At 42.2% G+C, this 10,654-nt stretch overlaps 1 non-coding gene across 1 annotated transcript; it reads left to right on the plus strand.

Moving 5' to 3' along the window:
* The first annotated feature begins 10,238 nt into the window (after nt 1–10,238).
* On the plus strand, nt 10,239–10,345 carry LOC120259623. The gene has a single exon (XR_005536180.1). It is a non-coding gene; the product is annotated as a small nucleolar RNA R71 (small nucleolar RNA).
* The last annotated feature ends 309 nt before the right edge of the window (nt 10,346–10,654 follow it).

Below are 10,654 nucleotides of genomic sequence, written 5' to 3' on the forward strand. Positions count from 1 at the left end.
TATAGTCCACATAGACGCATTCATGCTTTAATAGCAGAGGAATACTGACATAGACTCATTTTTTTTTACATTCACCCTAGATCACATCTTCAGAGTACACTACATGACACAAAACTAGGATTAGCTCAACAAGACATAGAAGTTCTTAAGAGTCCATTGAAGGAAAGAACTTAGTGTTCTAACGCCAAGTACTCAAAGTAGTGTGTTACGCATACAAGAGAATTAGAGAGTAGTCACACTGGCTATTCCCAGGGCATCGACAAAAAAATTCAGTGCACATGACAATACTAGGGGTAAAACAGGATTCAGTTAAAGCATAGAAACAAGTAACTCACATCAATCATTAGTCCAAGCTAAAAGAATCTTACAAGAATGAACAAAGGCATCATAGGTAAAAATAGCATGTAACAAATGGTCCTAATACATGAAATACACCCATCCCCACACTTAGTGTTGTACATTGCCCTCAATGTACACTAGTCATGAAAAACATGGCAAATCGGTAATGAAAAATAAAAGAGGAGGGTGAAAATGAACTTCCCCGGTTACTCTTGTGCTTATGGGGAGGTGTGACCCAACAAAAGGTATGGCTAGCTATACATGTTGGGTCAGGCTTCGACCAAATGGAAGGAGGGCACACCAACCTCCCTTAATGCTCTGCAAAGCATAAAGGGGACATCACCATTCCACAAAAACTTATGACACGTCCGAATATGCGTGCGTAAACCACAAGTGCACGGGTGTCGAAGTAATAATTACCCGGTGAGTCGGGTAGTCAAATCCACAGGGAACGGAAGTACTAGTAATAACCACTTCTCAATTATCTAGTCGGAATCAATGAATATAATGAAGTGAACTAATTGCAAGCAAAGCAAACAAGTATGCAAGAAATAAAGTAGAAGAGTCTCAATCACTAAGGATGAGGTATTCGGGCAATGATCCCCCTAAGATCTTCTTTAAAGCTCAAGATTCACTAAATGCTCTAGAATCGAGTCTAATGAGTCGAGGTAGTCCAACGATAACCAATCCTTATCTCCAAGCAAAAGGCACTAGTCCCCTACAAGGTCCCGGTGGAGAAATCAACCAATCTCAACACTTCACACCCCATATGACCGCAATATGCTCTAAGGAAACCTAAGAGTGAAACCGATTCCTAAATGTAGATCCAACCCTAATTCCCGGCGAAGGATCCTAACCCCCTACAAGGTCCCGGCGGAGAAATCGAGCAATCTCACGCCTCACACCAAATATGGTTGCAAAGAGAATATGGAATACGGAGATAGGAAACACTCAATCGAAAGGGAAAGGGGACACTCCTCCATCTCAAGGCTCACCCTCTCAACCCTCTTTAATCTTGGAAATCTAACTTTAATGGAGACCTCTCACATTAAAGTATTAAATCATGCAATGTAAATCAACCACAAGGATTAACAACACTAGCAAGCAATTAAATCACAAGATTAAAACTCAAGACAACTCGGATTAACTAGAAACATTAAGAGAATCAATTCAAAAATATAAATCTTAGGGTTCACATGCCCAAATACCCACTAGGGTTTAGCCCTCCATGGGCCTAGTTAGAAAACAATAATGAATACAATGAAAAGCAATAAAACCCATACAGAAAACCCCCTCGAATTCTCGCGGATTGGCCTTGATTGGTAGTTCTACGTCTTGAAGGATTCCTCTCCGAAGCTAGGTCGCCAATGGCTCCCCAAAATGCTATGACGTCGAAGGAATCTATCAAAGTTGGTGAAGAACTCCCTATCAATCGGCGAAGACCTTCTCCTCAAACCTTAGCCGCCTCTCTCTCAATGTCTATGCTCAAAACTCCACAAAATGTCCCTTTAGAATCGGCCAAAAGGTGTATTTATAGCCTCACATCGCGTCTGTCACGTGCCCCCATGCGCCCGCGTGGGCTGCGGGAATTTCCACGACCGCGCGAAATTTCCGTGCGGGCGCGTGAATAGCAATTCTGCTACATTACTTGCTACAGTGCTTTTACTGCAATGATTTCCACAAACGTGATGATAAACATTCTCCTCTTAAGGCCACACGATCGGGCACACGATCATATGGTAGGCTATACGGCTTTTCCTTCATCAATGCGTCTTGAAAGGTCTTGAAATCTTTACAAAGAGGAGGAATGTGGAGACATGGCTGCCTTTGTGCCCTTCCATTAATAACTTGGCTTGCAAAACTATGGAAGTTGGCACACATCTCCTCATACACGAACTCCTCTTGTGTCTTCCAACTTGATTTGCACAAGAACTCCCAATATTATGCCATGATAGCCTATCTTCGCTCCCTTTTGAAATCCCAATGCCTTCACAACCTATATGCATAAAAGAACACCCAATACACGAAATGAGACATAAACCGTATAAAATATGATGCTCAATGTATGTAAAACATGCATAAAAACATGTTCACTCAAGCACTTATCAACTTACAAAGGAGAGATGGGGAGTAATCATGCAAAAACTAAAACAAAATCCAAAGGGAACATAAAAACTAGAAAATAAAATCTAAACAATAAAATAAATTATCCATGCTCATCCTTGTCCTTAGAATTAGGTCTCTCATCACAACATGACATCTTGTTCCATGTGGTCAGCCGTGTGGTGTAAATATCACTCCATGGTTGCTTGTCAATTTCTTCATCCCCAAAATTCCTACAAACCATGAAAAACCCAATCAAGCATAGAGGAATCCAATATGATTTAAAATGTAGTGTAAGAGATGAAGAAACAATGAAAAGTATGATGTATAGTGTCCATACGGTCGTATGGGGGCCGTATGGGTACTATTCATTTTAACAGAACCTCCCCAAAAACATGAAAATCGAAAATTTTTTTACATAAATTCAAGGGAGACTTCATCCATAACAATCAGACCATCCAAACCAAGCAAAATGCTAAAGAAATTCCACATAAAAGCTCCAAGAATGCCCAAGAAATGAAAAAGATAAAACTAGGACATTGAAAAAGCATACCGATGAAATCTTGAGAAAACTAGCGTTAAACTCGAGGAAAACTACTAGATCGATGTCTCAAATGGATGAGGAGAAGATTTAGGAGAAAAAATGAGGAGGTTTGGGCAAAAAATGAGTGAGAAAGAAGAGAAAAAGTCGGTGGAAAAAGAGAGAAAAGAAGAGAATGGAAGAAAGAGAGAGAAAAGATGGTTTTGAAAAAAAAACCAGCCCGCCCCATACTACCCCTATACTACCCCATATGGGGGGCCATATGGGCCAAGAGAGTCGCTCTCGGCCGAGCCTCCGAAGCCATCTCAGACGGCCCCGTATGGGGACCCGTCTGAGATGGCACAGAGCCTCTGAATTGCTTTGTGTTCATCTCAGACGACCCCCAAACACCCTAGTATGGCCGTAGGACCTTAAAGCTCACCCTGAAACTTCGAAAACCTGCTTTAAATAAAGTAAAAATGGTATTGAAAGTTCGAAGACTTCTCCAAAAATGAATGAAATGAATAAAACGACGATCTAGCACATGAAATGCTACCTAAACATGAGTTTCTCAAGATGTTGCACAAATACACCACAATTAAAATGATGAGAACAATGTGCCAAGTGCGTGACCATGAACTTATTCAAAAACAAACAAGTCTAAGAAATACAAAAATTTGAAATGAAATAAGACCTAAAATATGAAAAATGTAATAAAACACCCCTGAATGCTTGGGTTGCCTCCCAAGAAGTGCTTGTTTAACGTCACGAGCCTGACGTACCTTTTTCTTACCTAAGGAGGCTTGAAAATGGTGTGTTCATCCTGACTAGAAGTTGCATAAGAACCACCAAGAAATACGAAACATACCTTCCGGGATGGTGTTAAATTGAAGGCCAAGCATGAGTTACCTTTTGGCCTCCACGGAAAGAGCTTGGGCCGGGAATTGTGCGAGTTAAACTTGGGCGGATCCTTAGATGGTTTGAACCTCCTCCCCACTTCTTCTTTGGTCCCGACAAGAATTCCTTTGAGTACCCCACCATAAAGTTGCTTGGGCCTCCACAGAAAAAGCTTTGATCGAGAGTTGTTTAAGCTCGGCATGGGTGGGTCATTGGACGGCCTCAACCTCCTACCCACATTTTCTTCCTCAACTCTTGGAAAGTTGCCTTGGATCATCCAAAAGAGTTGCTTGGGCTTCCAAGGGAACAAGTTTGGTTGAGAACTTGTTAAGCTATGCATAGGTGGAACAATTGGTGGCTTTAACATCCTATCCACAATTGTTTTTCTCAACCATGGTGTGATGAACTTCAAGTGCCCATAACATTTGCTTGGGCCGCCAAGAAAAAAAATTTTGGTTGGGAATTGTCCAAGCCCGGCATTGGTGGATCCAAGGATGACATTGGTTTTCTCCCCACATCTTCAAATACAATTCCCGGAATTTTGTTTTTGCACTTGACTAAAATTGATGGATGGATGGAAAAATCTATGTTAAGGAAAGTAGCATCTTCACATGTGGTTGATTGAGTTTCTTCTACTTCCTCACATGTTTTCATGGTCATGATGCCATCCTCCCCCTTTCCTTCTTCAATTTCACATTGAGGTGAAACCTCTACCATTTGCTCAAAAGGTATTGATGCTACATCATTTGCTTCTTCCACCTCCAACACCTCAATATGAGCTTTCACCACAATCTCATTGATTTTCTCTACATTTCTTATGGTATTTTCAGATAGGGCTTCGATAGATGGTGGCAATTTGACCGATTCTTTGGAATACTCTCCCATCTTGTTTTCCACACTTTAAAGAGATTCTTGGGCATTAAAATTTTTGGCATTCATAGCTTCAAGTTCGGCATCCGCATACATCATGAAACTTGCAAAAACATCTTGTGTATTGAATCCCCAACGATTAAGTTGCTTACTACGGTCGACTGGAGGTTGGTAATGCCACGGTTTTTGAAAGGAGGGTTCCTATAGCAATCCTTGGTGAGGGTAATCCCATTGTTGAGTATGATGATGTGTTGAAGAACTTTGGTGCCCTTCCCAATGTGGATTGTAACCTTGGCTTTCTTGTATGGCAAGAAATTATTTTATCTTTTCTTGAAGTGCAAAAATTTTGGCGGCCAACAATCGTTCTTGAAAATCCATGGCCCTGTGTCAACATGTAAAACTAAAATCAATAAGCTAACAAAGAAAACAATTAAGAAGGAAAATAAATAATTATGGACAAAAGGGGTAAAAGAAACATAGAAAGAAAAATATTTACAAAAGAAAAGATAAATGGCTAGAGTAATAATCTAAACGTTTCCTAGAATTCCATAAGATCCCCGGCAACGGCACCAAAAACTTGATTGCTTCCCCGCAAGTGTACGGGATCACCAAGTAATACCTTGCATTAAGACACGAGGATCGTATTCCACGGGGCTAAGGATCTCCTATTACTCCTTCTCGAGCTATTATCTAGCATAAGATCTCAAGTGATGGATTTTTACTCTACTAAATGTAATTAAAGCTAAAACGAGATTATGACCAAATTAGACAGAACAAGCTATAAGCAAGCAAGAAAATCAATGAGATGCAAAGGCCTATGGATGAGGATCCCCTTGAGGGGTTATCATGCAACATGGATGATGATCTAAAGGTTCAAGGGTAAAATGGACCATGAGATTGCAAGATTACAACAACCCCAATTTCTCGGCGATTGAACCCTAATCCCATACGAACATAGATAGGAATTTCTTCCAAATCTACATTCCTACGATTGCATTGAGTACGAGGAAATCTCACTTAGGATTAAACCTACTCTTCTTCGGATTAAACCTACATGGAGGGCTACCAAACACCCGATTTCTCAGCGTGATGATACAAGTATCCCCTTCTAATCCATTCATGATCTAATACATGCAAGCAAGTCACATCTACATGCATCACTCATAAAAGAGCTACGGATTTCTCCTTAGTGTAGCACTTAGCATGAAAACAATGGATTAAATCTCAAAATTACCCAAGCATGGAATTAACAAGTTATCATCCAACGTACATGATAAAACCCCCCAAGGTTCACCAACACCGGGTGGCCTTGGGGGTCTAGTGTGTCATCATCCCACAACAAGAAATACAAACAAGCAAAACATGAAACAAAAGCATAAATGACACTCCCTAGATGAAATGGTGGAGGAGGAGGTGAAGAATGTGCCGAATGGCGCTTTCCCCACCAAAGGAGTTCCAAATGATGCTTCCTCTAGCCGCGGGTCTCCTTCCTTCAAATAGTGGTAAATCTCCCCTTGAATGATGTTGCCTTCTTGCCTTGAGAGTCTTGGACCTTGGGCCTGAATGATCTTCTAGCTTCTTTGCCCTTCTTCTCCTTCCCAAGGTCGCCCAAAATCTCCCAAGTGATCTCCCCAAAATCGCCCAAGAAAAAGTCCAACCAAAAAATTCCTTTTTCTGCCCTAAAAGTTGGTATTTATACCCCCCCCCCCGAGGCATAGGGGTCGTATGGGGGTCATATAGCACTCAAAAACCCTAGATTCACGATCCATACGGGGTGCATATGGCCCCCATACTGGGTAGTATGGAAATCTGGCAGACACTCCAAATCATTCCGCTGCTACAGTACGTACGACCCCCATACTAGGCAGTATGGGGGTAGTATAAAATCCATGTTTTCTTCTCTTTTAGCCCAAATGATATCTTCTTGTTCTTCATGGCTTCCTTATGCCCTACAAAACAAATAGTAGATGATTAAGTGCAAAACGGGCATCAAACCTCACAAAATATATGCAAAGTGAATACGATATATATATATGAAAACATCTGCATTTAGACACTTATCACCCCTCGTACTGGTCTGGATTCAACAATTCTTGAACATATTCATCGATTAGTTCATTGGTAGTGTCAAGAAAATACAAAGTATTATCAAAGTCAAGATAATGTTGCATGGCTTCGGCGAGTCGGTATCTGAGCTTGTCATCTCCAACCCTCAGTGTCAACTCCCCACCGTCCATGTCGATTAATGCTTTGGAAGTGCGCAAGAATGACCTCCCAAGTATCAAAGGAACATCTGCATCCTCATCGACATCCAATACTATAAAGTCTACAGGAAATATGTACTTGTCCACCTTCACAAGCACATCTTCAATGATGCCCCTCAGATGTCTCACCATTCAGTCTGCCAATTGCGATGTCATCCGAGTGGGCCTAGGCTCTCCCAAGCCTATCTTCTGAAAGAAAGAATATGGCATGACGTTGATACTAGCCCCTGAATCCGCCAATGCCATCTCTTCACCCAAATTGCCAATATTGCAAGGTTTCACAAAGCTTCCGGGGTTTTTCTTCTTTTTCGGCATATTTTTTTGCAAGACCGCTGAACAAGAGGCATCTAAGATCACCGATGCACTCTCTTCCAATTTCCTCTTATTGGTCAAAAGATCTTTCAAGAACTTAGCATACCGAGGCATTTGACACAACGCCTCTACAAAAGAAATGTTGATGTGCAATTGCTTAAATAGACCTAAGAATTTCTTGTATTCTCATCATTTTGGTCATTCTTTAATCTTCAAGGATATGGGATTCTTGACTTGTAAGGTGGGGGTGCCATCTCCTTTTCTTTGTTGGCTCTCTCCTCACCCTCCACGACCTCAGGTGCTTCAACATTGGTCTTCTCACTAGGAAGCCTACCCTCAACCTCACGACCACTTCTCAAAGTGATCGCCTTCACATGTTCTCTTAGATTAGTCTTGGTATTGCTTGGCAAGCTTCCTTGTGGTTGCAAAGTATAGCATCGACCGATTGGAACCGTGTATCCGATGATTGCACAAATCTGGTCAATGCTTTCTCTAGATAAGACATCCGGGTCTCCACGAATGAAACTTTATTCTCCATGTTTGGGGCTTGTTGTTGTTGGAAACCCGGTGGTGTGGTGGCCTTATGTTGCCCTTGGTTGTTCTATGAGAAATTAGGGTGGTTCCTCCAACTCAAATTGTTGGTATTGCTATAAGGATTGCCTTTGTTTCTCATTGCATTACCCACATAGTCAACTTGCTCAACGGAGGGTGTACCACCAACGGTTATCGGGCAATCGGATGGGGCATGTCCCCCTCCACATCCATCACAACTCGTTACAGCTGCCAATCTGGAAGAAGTTATAGTGTCTAACTTCTTACTCAATGCTTCCACTTGGGCCACCAACAATGTAACCACATCGATCTCATGGATGCCGGCCACTTTTTTCTTCTCCCTAGCATTCCATTGGTAGTTGTTTGATATGTGCTTGTGCGATATGAATGGGAAGCATTCATTCCTTATGTTGAGCATTACTTTTCTCAGGTTTTTACATTAATATGTGTGTTTTTATGTTACTTTTACGCAGGTAGGGTTGTGAGACCGAGTATGAAGGAAATAGGCCAATGTGGATCATAATGCACTTATTTTGGAGGAGATCTTGCTAAAGTTCAAACGCGAAGACATAGGACATGTGTGAGATGCTAGAGTGTGTGCCAACCTCCTCGCATTCGAGTGAGCACATCCATTTGGAGGGGCACAAAGGCAGTCACACTCGAGCATTTTGACCTATGCATATAAGAACAAGAGCTCCACCAACATGCATATCATTGAAGAAGCAAGTGATTCAAGACATGAACGTGTGCCCGTTTGTGTTACCCCGATGAAAGTATGGAATTGGGAAGTTATTCAGGTCAAAGACTGTAGTAGAGCACTGTAGCAACACTGTAACAATTACTGTAGCAGCACTGTTTACAGCCGTCCGAGAAATTAGAGAAATAGAGAATCCACACGGGCATGTGGAAATTATCCACGCCAGTGTGGAAATTCCGCACGGGCGCGTGTAGCATCCACGCCCGTGGAGTTGCCCGATTCCAGCCGTATTTAAAGCCGATTCAGCCCCGATTTTGATATTCTTTTCACCATCTTTTCCCCAACTTGAGAGAGGGCTTCGGCTAGGGTTTTGAGGGGTATTGGCCAAGGTTTTGGAGAGGTTCTACGGCTCTGACATCGCCATTCCTAAGGAAGAAGGTTGGTAGGGGAGCTTCCGTCGAGGCGTATCTTATACCGGACGAGGGAATCTTTGGACGACGAGTAGAGGACTTTCCGCAAGACCATCGACACGACCATCGAGGGGGTTTCTTTATGGATTCATTGCTTTTACATTCAATTTCTTTGATTGTACTTAGCTCCATGGAGAGCTAAACCCCTAGTGGGTACTTGGGTGATTGTGAACCCTAGGATGTATTCATTTCTTTGAACTTCTTTATTATGCTTTCAATAAATTGATGTTTATTGTGAGTTCCAACCTTGAATACTTGATTGTATGAACATTTCCCCTAGAGTGACACTAGGGTTGAGAGTTCTTGTTGGTAACCTTGTGAGTGAGTTACACACCACGAGCGTTAGACAAAGCTAGGTTGGAGAGGGTTGAGAGGGTGAGTCGAGAGGTACAGGAGCGTCCCGTTTCTCCTCTGACGTGATAGATTCTACCTCCGTTCCTTGAGTTCTTTGCAGCCATAATAGAGTTAATGGTCTAAGGGATGAACCTCCGCTGGGGCCTAGTTGCCCGTGCAATGGAGTGAAGCGTTGAGGTGATCTTAGTATCTAGGGCTTAATTGTGGCTAGGGACCTTCCGCCTGGACCAAAAGGTTAGGTCTATAATTAGGAAGCGATTTATCACTTGGAATCCCTAGAGCCATTGCAACTTTATTCGAGTGCGAGGTTGAGAGGTTATTCAATCTCTTCTCCGGGACATGAATAGAGTTAGGCATAGTTGACCTTAGATTTGGGACTATGTATGTAAGGATTTCCACGACTCACCATTGCATTGATTAGGAAGCATAATAGAGAATTCTTGCACTTGAAGCGATTATCCTAGGTGAAGCATCATCCGAGTACCCCATCCTTATCGATTGCCTTACCTCCTCCTTACTTTTGCTCTCTTACTTGTTGCTTTTAATTGTTGAGAATTGAATCATTATCACACTTATCATTGTTGATAGTCCACATAGCTAAGAATCGAATTAAGTGTCTTTACTCCCTACTCCCTGTGGATTTGACCCCGCTCACCCGGGATTATTACTTCGACAAACCCGTGCACTTGCGGGATATACGCAAGGGGACCTTGTCATTGTTCAACCCCATTTCTTCAATTAAGTATCGGGCTTCTATCGGGGTCTCGCTACCTAAGGTATCTCCTGTCGCTGCATCAAGTAACTATCTTGTACTTGGGTTTAAACCATTGTAAAATGTCGGAATGATCATCCACTCTGGAAACCCATGTTGAGGACATTTTTGCAGGAGTTCCTTGAACCTTTCCTATGTCGCGAATAGAGACTCCAATTCCATTTGCACAAAGGATGAGATCTCATTCCTAAGCTTTGTAGATTTTCTGGGAGGGAAATAACGTGCAAGAAAAGCTTCTACCATCTCCTTCCATGTAGTGATTGATGCTCTAGGTAATGAGTGTAGCCACCGCTTTGCTCTCCCCTTCAAGGAAAATGGGCAGGCTCTCAACTTGATGGCATCATTTGTAACACCATTGATCTTGAGCATATCACAAACTTCTAAGAAATTCTCTATGTGACTCTTTGGATCCTCATTGGCCAAACCATTGAACTGTGTGGACTGCTGTGACATGTGGATGAATACCGGTTTTAGCTCAAAATTCTGAGCTATGATTGGGGACCG

The sequence above is a fragment of the Dioscorea cayenensis genome, chromosome 4, assembly GCF_009730915.1.
Source record: "Dioscorea cayenensis subsp. rotundata cultivar TDr96_F1 chromosome 4, TDr96_F1_v2_PseudoChromosome.rev07_lg8_w22 25.fasta, whole genome shotgun sequence".
Taxonomy (NCBI): domain Eukaryota; kingdom Viridiplantae; phylum Streptophyta; class Magnoliopsida; order Dioscoreales; family Dioscoreaceae; genus Dioscorea; species Dioscorea cayenensis.